Here is a 20,306-nt window from a genome sequence, read left to right on the forward strand (position 1 = left end):
GAATGGCTAAAAGTGTCAGAAATGCATGAAAAAACAGTGCCTCTACTTCAGAAATGCATATACAGTGGTGAATGAACTTTAGCAGTTTTTTTCTTGATAAAGAGTAAACTGAAATTAAACCAGACCGCAGTAGGCAAGTTGTTTGAAATCACAGGCAAACAAACAAATAAATACAGAGGAAGAAAAGAAATTTGCTTTCTTACTATTTGAAATACCACATTCTGGCCCAGAAATACTTCGGGGTGGATAAATTATCTGGTTTCTGATTTTTTTTGGCATATTATTTTACTCCTGCCTTTCTTCTTCCTCTGCAGGGGGTGCTTGTGGTCATATTGTTCTCTTATTTATGACTAACAGCCTTTTCAGTGGCAGCACGCACACCAAAGCGCAGGCACAGAGTGGGAATGCAAATTCCTGGCGAGGTAACCAAGAAGAGAAAAATGTCCCAGATCATGCCAAAACTTTATGAGGACGGCAGTTAAAGCTATACCCTTAAAACACAAAACCTGGGAAACAACAGCACTTAATTAGAATGTCATGATGTGTGTATTTATAAGGTTTAAACATAAAACCTGGGTCTCTATTGAGGTCTAATTGGTTCTTTTGAAATTCCCCTATAAACTGGTGCTCATATTATCCAGCTGATGCATTCCCCTATTTATTTTGCTTGCTGGTGACTTGTTTCTACTTTGAATCGGTCGCTCCGAGGACCGCTCTCTGGCTCAGCTTTCAAGCTGATTTCTCTGACAAGCTGGCAGCAATAAAATAATTCATTCCAGAGGCTGAGAGAATCACACACAGCATATAGTGAGAGTATAGTCTGGCAGCAGTACAGAGGCCGACGCAATGGGAAGCCTGGGGTAAACCCTGCCCTGGGACACATGAATGCTGCGGGGAAGGGGAAAGGCTGCAGTGATCTGACCAGGAGTAAGGGCAGCAGCACGGCTCTGAGAGGGGAGGAATGCAGGAGAGGGGATGCTCCAGAGGATACCCACTGAAAGAGGGGAGAAGCACACAAGGAGAAGAATGTTTTGAGTTAAGCCATGTTTTCCAAGAGAAGAAGCAAGCCCTTGTGATGAAGCCTGCGATGTGGGAAGTGCTGCAGAGTGGGTGTTCCACCTCTGCTTTGAAAGCTCATGGCTGCTGCTGGAGGCTCAGGAAATATAACCCAGCAGCACAAACCAAATGGCAGCAGCCAGGTGTTTGCAGTGCTCTTGATATAGATTTGTCTATTTCTGCTGGAAAAGCTGATACAAGGCAGACAAAATCCTTGCACCAAACATGATGTAGGAAGTCTTATAACTATGAATCCATTCCTGTTCAGAAGGAAAGAGGAACTCCTCTCAATTGGGTTGTAGGATCCCATTGCTGGGATTCCTATAAGAAATAAATGGCTCAAGTTCCTGCATCTCCCTGCTGAGCTGGATCACCAAGCACTCAGGCAATCAGGACTTTCCCGTATTAACATGATGTGTAATGCACTGGCCCAATATCTCACTGCACAATCACCAGCATGCTGCAAGGAAACCTGATTACATATCCCTGTGTGCTTCCAAACCAATCACATCTGGGTAAAGATTAGTCACTGTTTTTACAGCAAACTCCTGGACTCAGATCTGCTGTCTGATGTATTTCCGAAGTCTGGAGATCCCGTATCCATATGCCCCGAAACCAGTATTAGCAACAGCCCCAGAAGACTTCCATGAAGGGAGAGGCAAGTTGAGTGATTTGGCAAGCTCCCTTTGAGATAACACAGCAGGGAAGCAAGGAACACAAGTTCAGCAGGATTTAACTGTGCTGGCTTTGCTCTGTGAGCACTTAAAAATTATACCATTGAAAAATGATATCAGCCTCCACATGAATCTTTCTTAATTTGACTTCTGGTTGGTGTGACCATCATTTCCCTGCGCTTCCAAGTAGAAAAATCCCCTTCTGCGAGACTTATTTGTGCACAGGGAGAGTCGGCCCATTATAACCCATGGTGCTCAGATCAGTTGGCTGATTTCCATTACCACCACTGAAATCTACCCACCTTTGTCCCAACCAAGTGTTCACAAAGCCCTCCTGTCCCTGTGAACAGCTCAGCCAAGGCCACCTGCCCAACCTACAGCTCTTAGATGCACCAGGTTGTCCTTTCAGAAGCAAGAGCAGGTGCAACCAGTAAGCACCTGAGATGCAAAAGAAGAGAGAATGCATGAGAAGCCTGCTTCATAACGTGCCACTCTATCACTGAGCCCCATACCAAAAACTTTCATTCATCTGCCAAGGTGAAGTTGGTGGAATTTAGGATTAGGTTTTTAATTGCTTCTATTTTATTTCTATGTGTTACTCAAGTGACCAGATATTCCAAGTGAAAACTTCCCAGAAACAAAGATGTGGCACTGATTTTGTATAAAGCAGAGCAGTGGGCAGAATGCTATCTCCTTTCTATAGCATCAATGGTGAGCTGATGCCCAGCAGTCTTAAGAACATTATCTATCATTTTTATTTCAGAAGCTTTCTCTGTCTATAAAAGTGCTACAACTGCAATAATAATACACCTGATAGTAAAAATCCAATGTTTGGCCTGGAATAATACCACTATTGATTTATTCCACAGATAAATGAGTGCAGTAGGTTTTGAGTGTTATCTCCTCCAGACAAGGGTTAATTATACATTATTCATTCCAGTCTTTGTGTTTTTTTTCTTACCCACTGGAAAAATGAAAAAATGTTTTCTGTTTTATAAACAATGGGTTAAACTCAGCAGCAGAAAAAAAAAAAACCAACAAAGCAACCTTGGAAAGCAGATCGTTTGTTCCCATTAGCCTTCTTTAAAAAATGAAAAGCATAACAAAGTGAAAAGCATTTTTTTAGCTACTGATTTAAAAAATATATAAGTTAAAAAATGTGACTGGGAGACAATTAGGGCAGGGAACACGTATCTGCCTCCAAGGCACACATGTCATATGACCGTTGTGCAGGAGACATCTGTCAGAAGAGACTTCCAGGGAGCTGTTAGCTCAAACTTATCACAGCCCCTTCTCTTTTCCCTCCCTTGTCTCTAAGGAGGAGGAGCAGTGCAGATGAGCCTTAAGCTGAGCTCTGGGTGCTCCTCTAGCACTGAGGTGACTTTTCCTGCTGATGGGCCTAGACCTCATCTGTGAAACCAGGTGCAGCAGGTTCCCACCAACTGGGAGTAACATGAGGATAACTACAGCCCATTTGTGAGCCCCTCTGGTAGGAACGCAGACACATATAGACAGGCATGTTGTTTTAGTCAGTGTGTGTAACTCACTTAAATTTACCATGCAGTTTCAACTTGCAATCCCATATTTCCTGTTCTAATCTCATATACAATGTGGGTTTTGTACTGTTAAACAGCTTCTCTGTGGTTGCTCCATAGCAAGGGGCAAACTGATTCCTATATGAAAGGCTTTCAGATATATACTCTCTGCTGTTCTGAAAAGGGAGTTGGTGGTGTGCTCCAGAACAACTGGTTGGAGGATAAGACAGGGGAACTGATCTTTTCTCAGCTTTTACCAAAGCCTCTAAGTAAAAATGAGCTAATTATGTTAATTCTGCCCTGTCCACTTCTATTAATTGAGGGTTTTACAACTGTCTACAACCCGTTGCATGACAGGTTCCCACTACAAGGAGTCAGTAAGAGCTAAGAGCAATGCTGGGATGCTTTTAGAGGAAAAACTAAATACAATCTCCTTTTAACAGCCTACACAGCATGACAGCAACCTTATACTACTATCAAAATACACTAAAGCCAATTAAATTGTTCATTGGCTTCAAAGTCTAATGGATGGAGGACTTTAATGTTTAGGGATAGACAAGAACACTGAAAGAACCAAGAACCTGAAACTTCAATTGCTTCTCCATGAAGGGCTGAAGTGTTCTCCATCATTTAAGAAGGGATTACATGGATGAGACTGAAACAATGCCACAGGAAAAAAAAAAACAAACAACACAAAGACCAACAATAGAAGCACAAGCTGTAGAAGTTCTCAATACAAGGAACAATACAGATTACATAGGAAGAAAGCCTGGATAAAATTACCACCTTCACCCTTCAAAGTTTCTGCCTGAAACCAAATCTAACTCACACCTCAGCTGCACAGAGGTATTACCAGATGGGAAGATGAAATGCCTTGTTAAGAGCAGCAATGCAAAGAGAAGCAGTGAGAGATGCAAAACCATCTGTTTAGTAAAAAGTTGCTGCAGGACAACATATGCTACATAGGTTATTTGTGTGAGTTCTTTGATATCTGATTTGATCTACATCTTCTTACTGTTTTTTTGTTTTGTTTTGTTTGTCTGGTTTTGTTTTTTTTTGGTGAGCTTAACAAGCAGTAACCTCTGTGATAAATCCTGTTCTGCACACAGAGTCAGTGGACCAAGTTCTTACAAATTTTGCTTTAAAAAGTAAGTACTTTTTCAAACTACATGATTGCTTGTCTGTACATAGTAGAAAAGCCAACACTGGTTTGTGCTGCTGCCATCTAACCAAAGGACAAGCTTTCAACATCATCCACAAAATCAGACAGGATGTGAGTGAACTCCCACAGGCTACTACGAGAAGGAACACCCCATGCAGGAGAAATTCCACCTGGCCATAAGTTGTTTTCTCTGTTCTTGCCATTTCATATAACAAATAATTTTCACCATCGCCAAAATCCATATTTGGCAAAAAAATATACCTGGAGAGAATGGTGGACAGTGTGAAGCCACCCAAGCATGGGCAATTCATAGAGTCATAAAGCTGCAGAATCATTAAATTTGGAAAAGACCACTGAGTTCAGCTAGTCCAGCTTTTGACCCATCACCACCTTGCTCACCAATAAAAAAGGAGATGAGCCTGCAGCAAATTTCCAGTGGGAACGAATCAAACAGTGTTTGACTGAAAGCGGGTGGACATCGAGATGCATAGAAATCCCTGGGTTTGAAGACAGACTTTCTCAGAAAGGTGAGATTTACTTGTCTAGATGACCTTACTCTGTGCAAAGAGGGGGACCAGATAACAAGCATAGTATTTTCCACACCTTCACCACCTCCTTAAGGTGAAACAGCAATAGCAGGTTTGGCTTTTCCAGCAAAATCTTCGCATTTCACTGTGGGTTTTGGCTGCTGGATTTTTTTAATCATACATCCTCAAGATCTGAGAGCAGGAACTGGTTATTAAAACAGCAGCAATGAGTGAACACAGTTGACAAGCACAACCCAGGAGGTAGGGGAAAGCAGGCTTTTATGTCATACATTACTGCTTCTGAACAAGGAAAACATAACTGGCAATAAATTACAATGAAAAGAAACAAGCCGGTCAAATAATCAGCACTGAAAATATTGCTGTAAAGGGAAACTGATTTAACCAGCCACAGGTAGTGCATAATGACACATCTGAGCTTTGCCCTGTGAAACGTAAAGGAGATGCTCTTGGAAAATGAGCTAAACGCCACATTACCGACCAAACATAATAACACAGACACCTGTAGTGCAAAGCCACAGCTGAAAACATTTTAAGGCTTAATAATAACAGTAAAGAAAAAAGGTTTCTATTGCTTATTCAGCATGAGAAGCAGCTTCCTCCCTCCTCCACTTCAGTCAGGCCAAGCAAGGCCATCAGAGCCAGGGAGGTATTCAAAGTGGGGTGTCAATGAGAAGTCAGCTACATGTCAAGAAGCCCCACAGATTTGCCTTGAATCCACAGGGATAATCTAAGCAGGTCTCAAAGACCCCAATTCGCAGCTTAAGCAAGGTAAGTTTGGACACATTTGAAAGAAGCCAAGGTGACTCAAGAGTTAGGGAAAATTCCAATGCTCCTAGAAACAGGGTAGGTCAGACTGCCTGTATCAGGCTTTGAGCACGAGCAGCAATTGTCTGCAATCTCCTGCCTTTTAAGCACCTACTGCAATTTTTCACTCCTGAGCTATGCACGTGGTGGGCTTCACTCGCACAAGTGTCTAATGGATACAACATGTGGAGTGCTGCAGGAGAAAAGCGGAAGGATTATGCTACAAACGCTTCTGGAGCCTTCAAAAGCCTTCGCTATGTTAATAGCCCTTTAAGCGATGTTTCAGAGCACCTGGTCCAGCTGCTCGCAGCTCCATCCGAGCTCCTCGCTGCTCATCTCCCAACCCCATGGCCAAGGTGAGGAGGGCTTGTGGCTGCCTACTCAGTGCTAAAATTTATTGGTTGGGCAAGAGGAGAGAGGACACAGGATTCTCCTTTGGTTTCTTGTGCACATTCTCCTCTACAGCTGCTGAACGTAACTTTAGCAAACATCAAGGAGAACAGGAGGCTTTACTGAATTAAAATATTTAACATACTGGCTAGTCATCGTTCCCTTTGAAACCAATACCCATCTGGGATTTGACTTCATGAAGACTGCTACAGTCTTTCCATACCATGTCCCAAAAAAGTTCAGAAGGGAAGCACATTGTTGTATACTTTATGTGGGCCCATAGCAAGATTGGGTTGGAGCACATACGCACAGAAATGCTTTTTATCTCCAGGGACCTAACTGCTGATAACTGTCATTGCAAGCATTTTATTTTGCTCACTTAAGTAGCACTATCAATAACCGCCTTTAGCTCTACAGACAAAAGTGTTCTGCTTATCCAGGCAAAGGAAAACAAATCAAAACACCCATCAGTTGCTCACTTCAGCAATTTGATCACTATCTTTTTTTTTTTTTTTTTTTGCCAGAAGACCCTTCAGGCCAGATAACAGTCACTAAATGCACACCAGTCTGCAGCACATGTATTTTTTGAGAGCTTCAGTGAAATATGAGCGAGAGGCACAGATTAGAATCTGCCCTGGAATTATGGTTTGAACTTTGCAAAAGCGGATACAGCAGGTCGAATTCTCTTCTCAGTTACACCAGAGTAGCATTCCAACGAAGAACAGAAAATCCATGTTTTTAGCCCTCATCTTTTAGGTTATTTACACAACCCAGTATGATGGGGGGAAGGGGGCTTTTGGAAGGATTAAAATCATTTGTAAGAAAAGTGCATCAGCCGAATGCTCAACTGCAGCCTAAAGAAATGCCATTTGAGAGGAGGTAGACAGGTCTTCCTGCTGCAAGTCCTACAGCTTGCTGTGGCAAATCCTGGAGTCTGGCTGAGCTCAGAGGAACAACATTAGAACATCTCTCCAGACTGCACACAGTCTACTCAAACAGTCCAGATTCTGGAGTTATTCTGATTTACTCAGCCTAAGACACACAGAGCTGCGTGGCAGAGGGATGCTGCTCCTCCTGGTATCCACTCAGATCGTATCTGTCATCACTCCATTTCACTGGTGACAGTACTGGGGCATACCCAGAAAACAGGGAGAGGAAACTTGACATCTATTCCTCAATGGGCTGAAGCTGGGAATGACAGCTAATGGTTGGCTTAGCGGTCCTTTCCAACCTTAATAATTCTATTCTACGATTCTAAGTGATGTTAAGTATGGTGGTGAAGAACAGCACTGAAAAGGACACAGGTACCCTGTGCTATATGGTCAGGGGAGTGCTGGTGTGGGAGTAATGTGCAGCAAGTTTAATGTGCACAAAACAGAAGGAGCACGGGGAAATCCAAATTTGTGCATGTATGAATCCAAGGCAGAGGTACACTCACCCTGGTATATGTGGGAAAGGGAATGGGGATGTGTACCTCTGGAGTTATTGCACTGGGATTATACATCTACTGGCACTGCTCCTCTGCTTGCTTACGATGGAGATACATCAGGGATAAATTTCATCCTGTGATTCTAAACAGATGGCCAAAATAAAACTGCAATCTGTAAACGTGCTCAGACTTTTTTTTTCTTTCCAAAGTAACAACTTCCCCTTACACACACACATGCACATTGTTCAGAAATATTAGGCATTTCTCCTCTGCTCCAACTCTGGTAAGTCAGGTAACTGAAGCTTCAAAGGAGAATCATGGTTTAATGGAGCTGTGCTTGCCAAAGAAGACAAAGGACTTTCATTAGATTTTTTCCAGCTTATTTACATGACTTAACTTTTTATAAATTCAACTTCCTTCCAAAGTTGATAATGAGGTGCCTCGAAAAAAAAAAAAAAAGAAAGAAATGGAATGGTTTATTTTGTCGCAAGACAAGTGATTATTTTCGTGATGGAGTATGTCTGGTGTAAACTTCAAAAACAATGGAAGTACCAGTCTTCAGGCAAAATATGTAACTGTTCCTGATAACAGTCTACCAGGAAAAATGGCATTTTTCAGAATTCTGCATAATGGCATTGACAAATAACTTCCATGAGCAGTTGTCATGGTTAATTTCTGCTCTAAAATATAAAACCAGAGATGGCTTTTCAAATAGATGTTAATCATAACTTCTTTGCATTTTGTTTCTTTTACCTGAGTAGGAAACAGACATCTCTGAGACAGGAAAAGAACTATTAACATACTAGATTAAAATGTTTCCATGCATTTCTCGTCATTCTTACTTGAGCACAAATTCATCCAATTTCTCCACTGTGGAGTCCTCATAAAATCACAGGCATGCTGATATTTTCCTAAACTGGCCGCTGAAGTGGGGCAATGAGCTCTGTGGATATTGAGATGATGGTGAAGGGAAAGCAGAAACAGAGCAATTGGATGATTTAGAATAAAGATGGAAGTTACTTTTGAAGTAATAAGTGATAAAAAGAAGTAGACAAAAGTGGTAGGAACTGATTCAGCAGCTTGGATGCATGGAAGAGATTTACCCAAAACGACAGAAGGGGATGGATGATCTGGAATAGGATGGAGCAAAGCAATCCCCTCTGCAGAGGGTCAGGTTCATCACTGTAACTACATCTCCATGGTTTGCATAAAACTCTGAAAGTAAGCACTCACTCAGGGCCTCTGACAAAATAATTGGAGGGTCTGCCCGTGAAGATTTGTCCCAAGTAACCATCTCATTTAAATCATGTTGTAGTCAAATCTAAATTCACTTGACAAACATATGGTTTTTGCTCCAAGATTCCTGTTTCTATATTTCTCAATATATATACACCAGCAAATGAACTGCTCATATGTTTGAGTTCACTCAAAAATTTCCATGTCATGAAATAAAAACAGCATCAAAGCAAAGCTGTGTGTGCAGTGATTAAACAAAAATAAAAGCGCTAGAATACTTGAGTAGACAACCCAAAAACTGTTGCCAAGGAGATTCTCAAGATTTCTAAAATTAAAAGCTGTCATAATAACAGCATGTTGTAATGGCAAATATTGCCGTAAAAAGTTCTGAACCTTCTGTGGGTGAGCTAACAGAAACTAAAGGAAGAATTTTTACAAGTCACTTGACTCAATATTATGGTACATTAGCCTTGATTTTTATTACTGCTCAGCATTTTTGCCTCTGGACCAGACTAAAACCCAGAAATACCAATGAATACACAGACGGGAGGGGGGGAAGAGAGAACTAGAGTCTGGGTTTGTAATAACTGGAAAAAATATATATGCAGAATGAGTTCTGTGCTAAAATCCAAGTGGGTTTCCAATTTATCTAACTGATTAGCTCAATTCATAATTAAAAAGTAACTTTTCTCCCTTCAGGCTATGAATCAAAATCTGCAGCTGAAAACAGTGTGGGATGGACAGTGAGGATGCGAGGTGGGCTCAGGTCCAGGCACAGTTCAGCCCCACTCTGTCGAGTCAAGGCTCCGGGAGGAAAGCATCTTGCCAAAAGAGCAATTTCAGTGACCACCCTAACTCAGTGCAATATCACATGGTTTCAAATCAAGTTGCTAAAAATAAAAAGTAGTAGTTCTGCCTTTGCCCTGATGGGAAAGGCAGATGTTGCCTCTAGCTCTCCCCACCACAATTTTATTCTCAATTTACCCACCACCTCCTGTTTTATGGCTCACCCTGCGGTAAGGTACTGGAAGTCAGAGCTGCTGATTGCCAGTATGAACCTCGTGGCTGCTTGTACCAGCAGCCTTTGCTAGGAAAACTGTTAGGAAAATATCAAGACACATACTCCAGTCATTCCACTGGGAGCCCATGAGGGCTCTGAATTAACCCTGGCCAAAAAGGAAGTGAAAAGAGAAACAAAGAAAACAAGTGAAGATAGCATTCCTGATAATATGCTCGGTTCATGTGCCTAATTCCTGCCCGCAGATAGAAACAGGCGACTCGGCTGCTAAACAAGTGCTTGAGCCAAGAATTTGGCACCCACGTTTCTAACCACGGGCCACTGCAAAGAAAATCATCTTGCTGCCCTTCTCAGACTGGGAAAGGTCATCTCCCAAAGAGGCAGAACTCTGGAGTGCTCTGGTGGGCCACCAAACACCAGGAGCACCAACTGTAGTATAAAGCAGCAGCAGCAATCAGATCATCTACATGTCTTAGGTCAACTGAGCTCTTCTGCAGACTTCCTGGTGTTGCTGAAAGCTGCTTATGTTTGACAATGCAATGCTGCTGGTGTGGCTTTATTGGGCATCCTCACATCTCTCGTTATGGGTCTCATGATCTCCAGTTCATAGAATCACAAAACCATTTGACTTGGAAGGGTTCCTTAAAGATTTCTAGTCCAACTCCTCTGCAATGAACAGAGACACCTACAGCTCCATCATGTGCTCAGAGCCCCTTCCACCCTGACCTTGAATGTCTCCATGGATGGGGCATCCACCATCTTTCTGGGCAACCTGTGGCAGTACCTCACTGCCCCTACTGTAAAAGACTTCTTCATTACATCCAGCCTAAATCTCCCCTCTTTTAGTTTGAAGCCATCTCCTCTTGGTCTCATCACAACAGGCTCTGCTGAAGAGTTTGTCCCCTTCTTTCTTATAGCCCCTCTTTAGTTAGTGTAAGGCCACTCTCATCAGCTCTCCCTGGATCCTTCATCCCCTTCATAGACTCACAGATCCATGTTATGCCAACACAGCATGGATGCCCTTTCCCACGCTGTTTGTGCCCTTCCTTGACTTGACACACCTTTACAAATGTCATGACGCCACTGTGGGACTTCTGTAAAATCAATATTTGAATTGTGATTTCTGCTGCTTAACAACTCCTCTACTGAGCTGTGAACACTATTCTTCTCCAGCATTAGGAAAAAAACCAGGCAGATGTGTTTTGAAGAAGCCAAACATCTCATGGCAAATGTGCTGGCAGGCAAAAGTAGGAGAAAACAGTAAAAAAAATTAGCCCAGATTTCTTCAGTCAAACTGACATATGAGTTGTTCAGCTGTGGCTCATCTCTCGTGGAAATGCAGCATATGCTGAGTATTTCAGTGATGTGGTGAATGCATTTAGCACAGAAATGCAAGCCCTGAGAAACACATGGCTGATTTTACAGGCTGTACAACACAGACTTTTCTCAAACAGCTCCCTCATCACCAACCAACCTCCATCTATCCAAGAATTCTTTTTAAAAAATGCATAAACTTTCCAGTGTTCAGCCATATATCTCCTTATTCCTAGAGGCTTGTCATGGTGCGGCCCTAGTGAACAGGAAATAACAAGTACATACAGGGTACAAGCAAAGCTTGTAATTTGATGAGTTTTAGTGTATATTTTTTGTTCCTATTAGAGATATTTTTTATATTACTCAATCATGACTCTTTCATCAAGCTAAATGGTTTGAATGCCTTTGGATCCAGGCTGGCATGGTGAGGAGGTGAGACCGGACCTCTGTGCCCACCAAAACTCCCACTGCTCCAGGGGAAATAACTCCTAGAGCATCTGTGCTTGGAGCTGGCTCCAGGATAATTATTTTGCTGTGAGCCCCCTGACAATACCCTTACTTCCAAACTCTCTTCCAGATGAGAAATAAGCAGCGAGCTAAATCCCCTGGAAAGAGAGGTCTGTGCTTCAGAATCAGTGTCGCCATAGAATTTATGCCACAAAAACCTTTCCAGAATTTCCAAGTGCTTGTACAAGCAAAGCAAACCAGGCTCCCTGGATGAGTCTCTGTCCCAGTTCACTTGCATTAACTCTGCGTTCAGGCGTACTCCCCAAGAAGAACAAGAACTATTTTGGTTGCCAAAGGAATGTTCCATAGGAACAGCAGGAGACAAGCCCTGGTGCCCTGAGCTTGCCGGCTGCGTTGGCTGATGCTCAAGTGAGATTCCTGTTCAGAATGGAGGGAGCTTTACCTGTGCACAAACTCTGGACCTAAGCAACTACTGATACCTGAAAGAAAACAAAAGAAAAAAAAAGTAATCCTCTCTGCCTCCAGCGCAGGAGCATTTGAGATTGGAGGGAAGTTCAAAAGCTCCTAACGAAGGGAAACATTTCTATGGAGAAAATCCTCAGCAAGGGCAAATTAGTAGTGGAAAAAAATCAAAGCTCAAGAGGGTTTTATGCAACAGTAGCCAAAACCCTGAAAGAAAACATTGTTAAAGGTTTGTAGTTTCTCTTTTCTTTGGGGGACTGTTTCTTCTGGAGTGGCCTACATTCTCAGGCCTGAATGCTCCCAAATTAATTGCTTCAGGTCCCTTTCCCTCCTCCCCCCCAGCCCCTTTTCTTTCACTCCCTTCAGCTTATCCCAAGGCAGAAAAGTCCTTGCTGTGGCCACAATGAACTGGCAGGATGATAAAGGGAGGCTGGGCTGGAGGGGGAGCGAAAGCCCGCTAATAAGGACAGGATCTCCTGCTTACACCATGCCCCACTGCAGGGAAGCCATTAAAGTCCTGCAGAATAGAAGAGAAAAGGAAGAAAGTTCTTAGGGAGAGACCTCCCCTCCTTGCCCTCTCCAGCACTTGTTCAGAGCAGAGCCCTGGACACGGCTAATCCCTCCACCGCTTAATGAACTACAAGCTTCCCTTTCACTTGGACAAAAGTTTCTTCCCCTTCTCGGGCCTAATCGCAGACAAATGGTCCCCCCACCATGATGCCTGTTAAAAACCCATTCCCTTTTTTGAGGCTCGAGGCAGGAGGAATGCCACAGGCAAGAATAGGTACCCTTGAAATGAGCTCCTTCTGTGCTTCTGAGAGATAAGTGGGAGATGACATTGGAGCTATAATGGAAAAAATATTTTCACAAGGCAGCATCTGTTGTTTCAGTGGATGCTGCCCCATTTTTGTTCCAGAATGCTTCTGTGCATCTGTCTATATCTTTTCTGTCAGTGAAATAATTACCTCCCACCCTCCCTCTCTCCCCTGCTCACACACACATATATTATGGGGAGGAATGTTGCATGGCTGCACAATAAAGCTGCCACTGCCTGGCCTGAGTTCCACACAGACAGCAACTTTCTGCAAAAGATATTTATTGGTTTGCTCCAAGAATGAAATAGTAGGCACGACTTTTACAGTACCTATATAACACTTCACAATGTGTGGGATGTACTCAAAGCCAGTTTGATACAGGGGAAAAGTACGCCATCTAATTGAGTATAAAAAACCCAAGCATCTACATTTTATTTAGGTACATTATTTCAGGATAGTAAAGAGGTAAAGCATTTGCAGCTCTCACTTCTGCTAAGCAGCAGTAAAATCAGCCTGGTTATTTCAGTGCTTAATCTTTAAATACAGTATGAATATTTTGTCTTTAGATGGCCTCTCAAAACTGATTTCCCAACTTTGTACAATACATCACACCCAGAAAGGTGTCAGGTCTTCTGAGCCTCCCTCAAGAGCTATGCCTCATCTCATGCTCGTGTTTGACAAGAAAACATCTGGACTTCTTTGGTCATCTAATCTGAATCTGAACTCCCATCTGGTTAATGCTACTGAATTTGGTGGAAGCATTTTCCAGAAAGGCTTCCAGAAAGAAGCTGAAGACACCAACAGGGGAGCAAGACAACAACAGTGGAAAATCCACCCCTTCCCTCAGCATCTTGCCCCAGAAGTTTTTCACTGCCACTGCCTGGCTATTTTCTAACTTGCTTTTGTCCAGACTCACCTTTCAGCTCTCACATCAACTTAGGACTTTCTATTGCTGAATTCAGAGCTGTTCAATACCCTGCACCTTGCTCCCATGAAGTGCTTGCACACTGCAATTATGACCCTTCTCAATCTTCTTGTTGATATTACAACTGGAGTTTTTTAAATCTCTTCCTTTAAGGTCCTATCTTCCTTCTTTTGATATTTTAGCAGCTTTTCTGTAAGCCAATGTGCTTTCAAATTCACGGGCACTTTGGGTTGTGTGCAACATCCTGCTATCTCACCAATGCCTTCACATGGCAAAACAACTTCCTACTCCTTACTTCTGCAGCAGCGTCACTAATTTTCCACATCTGGACTGAAAGAGAAGGCAAATTTTAATTCATCTGCAAGAAAATATTCTGCTCAACTGGATTTGATTGGAAGGGAAGGAAGAACAAACCTACCTCAGAACAAAATCTTTGGACACAGGCTCTTGACATGCTTCCATTAAAGAGAAGTGCTGGAGTTTGAACCCAGACTTTGACCATGTGTCAACAGACTTCATATCCAGTCATTTTTTGTTACAAAAAGGGAAAAAAATAAAAGGCCTACTAATTAAATGAGCAGCTGTAAATTGATTACCATCATATGCTCACAACAGAAAAAAAATTTTCCATCACTCAGCATGCCATGTCCAATAAGACCCATGGCATGTCCCTGGGGCATCACACGTTGTATGTTTTCTTTCCTATTACAGTCATAGCCATAGGCCTCTGCGTGCACGCTCAGAGTTTAGATACATCACCAGATGCATGGGAACTCACAGATGCATTTTTCCCTGCAGGACCCCAAGGAACTCTTGCTACTGTTTTGCTTTCCTATCGCAACATTTCTGCCCGTGCTCTGGAGGATCCAGTAAATGCAGAGGACATTGAGGAAATGGGATCACAGAATCACGATGGGAGCTGTGCAAAGTGATGTGGCATCTCTGTATTCTGCGGAGGACGGAGAAGCTGAAAACTGCTGGTGTGAACAGAAGCCCTGTGGCTTTGAGCCCACCTTGAACCACCACATTTATCTTATACAAGGGTGATGACACACATTTGGACCAACAAGGCTTCAAACAGAACTAGCAGCAGCTATGCAGAATTAGTAAAACAAGTTTCTGACAGAAGAGGTCTCTTTTGAAGGCTATTTTCTACTACTGCACCACTGAATTTTGGCTCCCTTGGGAGAAGCTCCCCATATCAAAGGGACAGCCCCCCAATATCAGAGTTACTCCAGGCTTTTGCCGAAGTGTCACATAGGTTATCACAACCATCTCACAGAACAGGACGCATCACAGCCCAGGTGCCTTCGCCAATGTTTGTAAAGCACCTGGGATGGGAGAAGTGACAGTCAGTACTTCCAATCCAGCCTTTCTGACTCTCCAGAGCAGGCTCAGTTTCAAAGGGTTGGATTTGGTTCTTATTTCTCTCAACTCTGCCTGCCCATCAGTATTTGCAAGGTTGGGCTTAGGAGGAGGGGACTGCTACCCAGCAAATCAAACAGCTACAAAACAAAAGGAATCCCATTCAATTATTCCCAGCAAGCAGATTAAACAAGGAAATAGACATACAAGCCCTTTGTGTGGTATTTTTGCAATTACGTTCATGTTTTCTACATTACTAATATGCTACTAGAAACCAGACACCATGACCAATAATGCAAAAACAAGACAAAAGGCTGGAGCCAAGATGGGGAAGAAGCAGAGCAAAGAATGCGAAACTATTCCTTTTAGCCAATGTTAAGTACCAGAGAGGGCACATAATAGCAGGGCTCGGGACTCAGGCAGCAGTGAGCTGGGAAAAAAGCAGCAGATGGTGCAGCAGATCAGTGCTACCGACTGCCTGTCCAGAGGGCTTTGCTCAGGGTTACGGGCTTGTAGCAAAATCCATCAAAATGGAAGGGTGCTTGAAAGAGGAAGGGCACAGGCTTGGTGGAACTTAAATCTGCCCATGTGGAATTTCCCCTGCCAGTGTTGGAGAAAGCAGACAGCTAGGTTTTGTGAATGTGTTACTAGAAAAAGTAACTGGATCATGTTACTGTTGTGATTCAATGCAGCTGCACTGGCATCAGCAGATCCAAGTCCAAATGTGCTATGTGAGATTCAGACTTCTGAGACCTCGAGAAAACTGATGAAAGTAATCACTTTTTTACATTAAGAAGAATGGGTTATTTTTAAAAGACCAGTAACATGCTCTGACCAAATAGGGCAGGAGCAGCTCTGCAGGTCTCAGAGCCTTTCTCTGTCCTTTCACAGAGCCTGCATGCTGAACTCACCGTCTCTCCCAGTTTCTGGCCCAAAGGGTACTCTAAGACATGTAGTAAAGAAGAGTACCTGTGGTGGGAGAGTTTTGGGCATACCAAAGTGCTTATCAATGCTCTCTTCTGTGGATAATCAACCATTAATTCTCCTTTACTCATCTATCTTCATTTCTTCCACAGGTAATTGTAGACTGCAGCTCTTTTTAGGGTGGAATGTGTGTGTCAAACAAAATCATTCAGAGTTAGCTTTTGTACCACACATTCATATTTCGTCTCCCCCTTCTGCAGCAGAACTCATTCCCAGTGAAGCCGCACATGCAATCCACACTATGCTCATAGAAAATGGTAACAGCTTCTACTTTTAACTGATTGGGATTACCTTGAGGAAAAGATGATCAGGTACGTCGAGATGAGATTTGCAGTTGGGACACTGCATGGTTTTGCTACCTTCACATCACCTAATGTTACTTACAAGCAGAGAAATTTGGAAAAGCTAACTAAATAATGTCACAGAGCCTGGATTAAGGAAGCTGAATGCTCCCTCAAACTTTGCAGCACATAACCTTCCCCAAGTATGGCCAGAGATATTTTCCAGAGCAGAAGTTAGATGAAAGCCTGGAAGGAGATCTACTGTAGCAGGATGGGCAAATGTGCATGTATGCATATATTTATCACCAGTGCTCCCAGCGACTCAAAGTGCTTTCTGCAAAGGGATACAGTTTCTTTACTGGGTGATGTCCAAGCATCAGCTCCTGTCATTGGCTTTAACTAATGAAACATTCTGACAATAAACTGCAGCAAGTTGCATACCACATTAATCGTTCCGAACCAGTGTGTGTTTGCACACGCATTTTTTGAAAGCACATTTTCCTTGATGAGCCTGTAATTTGACTCAGTGTGTTAGTGCAATATAACTTATATGGGATGGGAGAGTTCTTCATGGTGTCATTCACATGGCCAAGGATCTGAAGCAAATCTACTAAACACATGATGTTATTCCAGATATTTAGCTGTGGAAACAGGATCAGGACCTGGCTTATGATCACAAGGAAAACGCCTCTGATGACCTTTGTCTTTCAAGAGCCAGGGGAAAAATCTGCCACTTGAACATATATACAGTTTACAGATACATATTTTGACCTGGACCAAAGAGGGCCTAATGAGTGGGGCAAATGTTCAAAGTAGAAAAGGATCCTGCAGCAGGTCAGATCTGGAACTCCAGTTGTCAGTCCTACCAAATGATGACCTCTTTCTATTCTGGCATTTTCCAACTGAAGCAACACAGGATTCCCATTGTCTCTTGGGAAAATAAAACTCCAAGTAGCCTTGGAGATTTACTATAAAATACCTACATACATATACATTATAATTGGACCCATACCTCAGCATAACCCCATTTAGTACATGGGAATGTATATTTCCAATAAACTATTTTTATAAAGGAATGAGAAAGGGAATGTTCTTCCACAAATGCCATCCCAAACTCATGAAGGAAACCCAGTCCACACCAGGGTGGTTGTCCCTGTCACAGAGAGGGACTATAAGCAGGTAAAGTACCAGCCTAGTTCAGCTTTAACTCTTCAAAGCCGTGAACATTTCCTCTTAGCACAAGTATTTAGAAACTTGGCATTTTCACATAATATCAGTTGAACAAAGAAGATTTTGCTGGAAAATAAGTCAAGCACACAGGCTTCCCTGCTAGAGCTTTTTCTGAGAACACTGTGGGCAAGAGAAGCAAGACATGTCACCTCTTGCTGCTGCATGGGATGGCTAGAGAGGTTCAGATCCCACCAGCAATGCTATAGACACACACTATGAGCTCTGGGAAGGGAGCAGGCAGGGGTTATTGCCACCTCCAGGAGGAAAAAAACCCAGTCAGATCAGCCAAGGCAAATGCTGACCTGCCCTCCAGCCCACTGCCAAGGTCAGTCATACAGCGGGGCCCAGCCAAGCTGTTGTCTACTAAACCCAGGCCATCCCACAGCGCAGATGAGGCCCTGCTTTTCTCATACACAGCTGTGTCTAGGGCTGGCAGGCTCTCCTCGCTGGTGATGCCAGGACTTTCACCTTGGCTTGGCTTCTGCCATTTGGATGGGAGTCCTTGCTGGCGGCAGACAGGCCGACGCCTGAGGAGGGCTGCCCTGCAGGCGGGATGCAATCATGGCAGTGGCCAAGGGCTCCCTTTTCTCTCACCCTGGACAGTCCCATGGTGCACAAATCCAGCAGCAGAAGGCATAAACTGTGGTTGCTTCTTTATAGAAATCAGTTCTATAAAATAGCAAAGTTGGCAAAGTTTCTTTTAAAGCCAATGCTGCTTGTAATGAAGGCAGAAGAAATGCATTAAGCTAAAACCCCAAATACATCGGTCTTTTTACATCAAAAAACAATCTAGTAAATCTGTTGCTTTCACAATAATGGTAATTAAAAAAAAGAATCACTTTTCAGGATCACAAATTAAATATTTGTCTTTGCGAGAATAAAGGGTGAGGTTTCCTCATCTGCTACACAAGTAAATCTTTGCGCGCTCCCCTCGTGAAACCCAACCCCTCTCTGCCATCAAAGCAATGTGTGGGTAGGGTTTAATCACTGCCTCTACTTGCTCTGCTTACAAGACGTGCCTTAGAAGACAAATCTTCCTTCAGAGATGGATTTTACCATCAAATCCCTCTTTTCAATGCCACACCCAATACACCAGATCACAAAGAAAGGGGATTGTTTAAACACCAAACCACAACTGTTTGATCACAGCAGAGCTATCATGTATAGATGCTGCAGATTCTTTCAAATCTCTGGGTATGTACGTAAAAAATAACTAACTGCTGTTTCACATCTTAAAGACATATTATTTCTTCTTCACTAAAGTTGAATTAAATTTTGAAAATAAGAATGGCATTTTTATGTATAATACTTATAAATATGTTTCCGTTCCCCATTCTATACATTATGTTTCCATTTCAATATTACCTCAACCCATAAGCCAGGATATGAATGAAATCAGGTTGTGATGTGTCATGTTTATGTGGATTCAACAGAGTTAAGGCCAACCTCCAGTAAGATAACATGAAGAGACCTTGCAGCAGAAGAATTAGGGACTCTTCTCCATCTGAATGAGATATAAGTTCTAGCAGAGTCTGTCCTTCATGCTAAATGGTTTTCTAGAACACCAGCACCATCTCTCTGTTATTTCTAAAGCAATGATGCAAATCTATAAGACCACTGTTTCAATTAAAAGAAAAGATGGAGATGGAGCACCTTAGGATGGAAATACACACTTAACTTGAAATAAACGTATGGCTATAGCTCAGTAAACTAACCTAGATGTATGCTAAAAGTTCTCAAAAGTGACTAACACAGAGCTCTTGAGACAATTTGAGTACAGAGCAAACTGAAAAGTACAGAAAAAATACAGAATTTCTGCTCTACGGAAAATTCTGACATCTCAGCATTGGTTGCATATCCTTAGTCTGTATAAAATTTTCACACTTTGTAATGTTTGTCTAGGAGACCAAAGTGTCAAGCTGCTTCGTTTTCATGTTGTCAAATGAAAACAAAATATGCAGATATTCTCAGAAACTAAATATCTTATAGCAGTGCATTGAAACAACATACATTTTCTCCTATTTTGACATAATTTCTCCTACCCTTGGACGTTGCCTTATGGGAGCTGTACCTCATCATCTATCAGGTATAGAATGACTGATTCTTGGGATGGATCAAATAAGCTTGGACAAGATATATATGTAATACATTACTAAAATAGCCCATGGAAAAGTCTGAAGCAGAACGGCTAGAAGGTGTTTGCTGCATTAACAGAAGCAACTTAATACCTGACTGAATTGACTCAAAAATGAGTAAGTAGAGTCAGATTCCATAAAACAAAATATTTTAATTTGAATCATACATACTCAAAAATTCTTTGAGATTTTCCCAACAGATGTTTTGGGCATAAACAGAAATTTTCTGAATTAATGGCTTTTTAATTTTATGGAAATTCCATTTTCCATTAGAAAATGTCTCTGGGAAAAAGCTACCTAACAGCTTTCAGAAATGTAGTGAGACAGCAATCAGCTCTCTGCTCTTAGCACAGTGGCTAGCATAATAGGCTCCCAGTTTGTGATGGGGCTCCTAAAACCTACCTTGTTACCAGTATCATTAAATCCTAGAAGAAATACACTCCCAATGCCTTGTTTTATAACAGCTTTTTTGGTT

The 20,306-nt window shown here is 42.4% G+C and overlaps 1 protein-coding gene across 1 annotated transcript in view; it reads right to left on the reverse strand.

Annotated features, from left to right (window-relative positions):
- FGFRL1 (fibroblast growth factor receptor like 1) overlaps positions 1–20,306 on the reverse strand; it is a 166,843-nt gene that overhangs the window by 26,903 nt on the left and 119,634 nt on the right. The gene's annotated exons all lie outside the window — the stretch shown is intronic.

The sequence above is a fragment of the Cyrtonyx montezumae genome, unplaced genomic scaffold (assembly GCF_038088225.1).
Source record: "Cyrtonyx montezumae isolate F1298 unplaced genomic scaffold, pur_monq_1.0 scaffold_2, whole genome shotgun sequence".
In the NCBI taxonomy this organism is placed as follows: domain Eukaryota; kingdom Metazoa; phylum Chordata; class Aves; order Galliformes; family Odontophoridae; genus Cyrtonyx; species Cyrtonyx montezumae.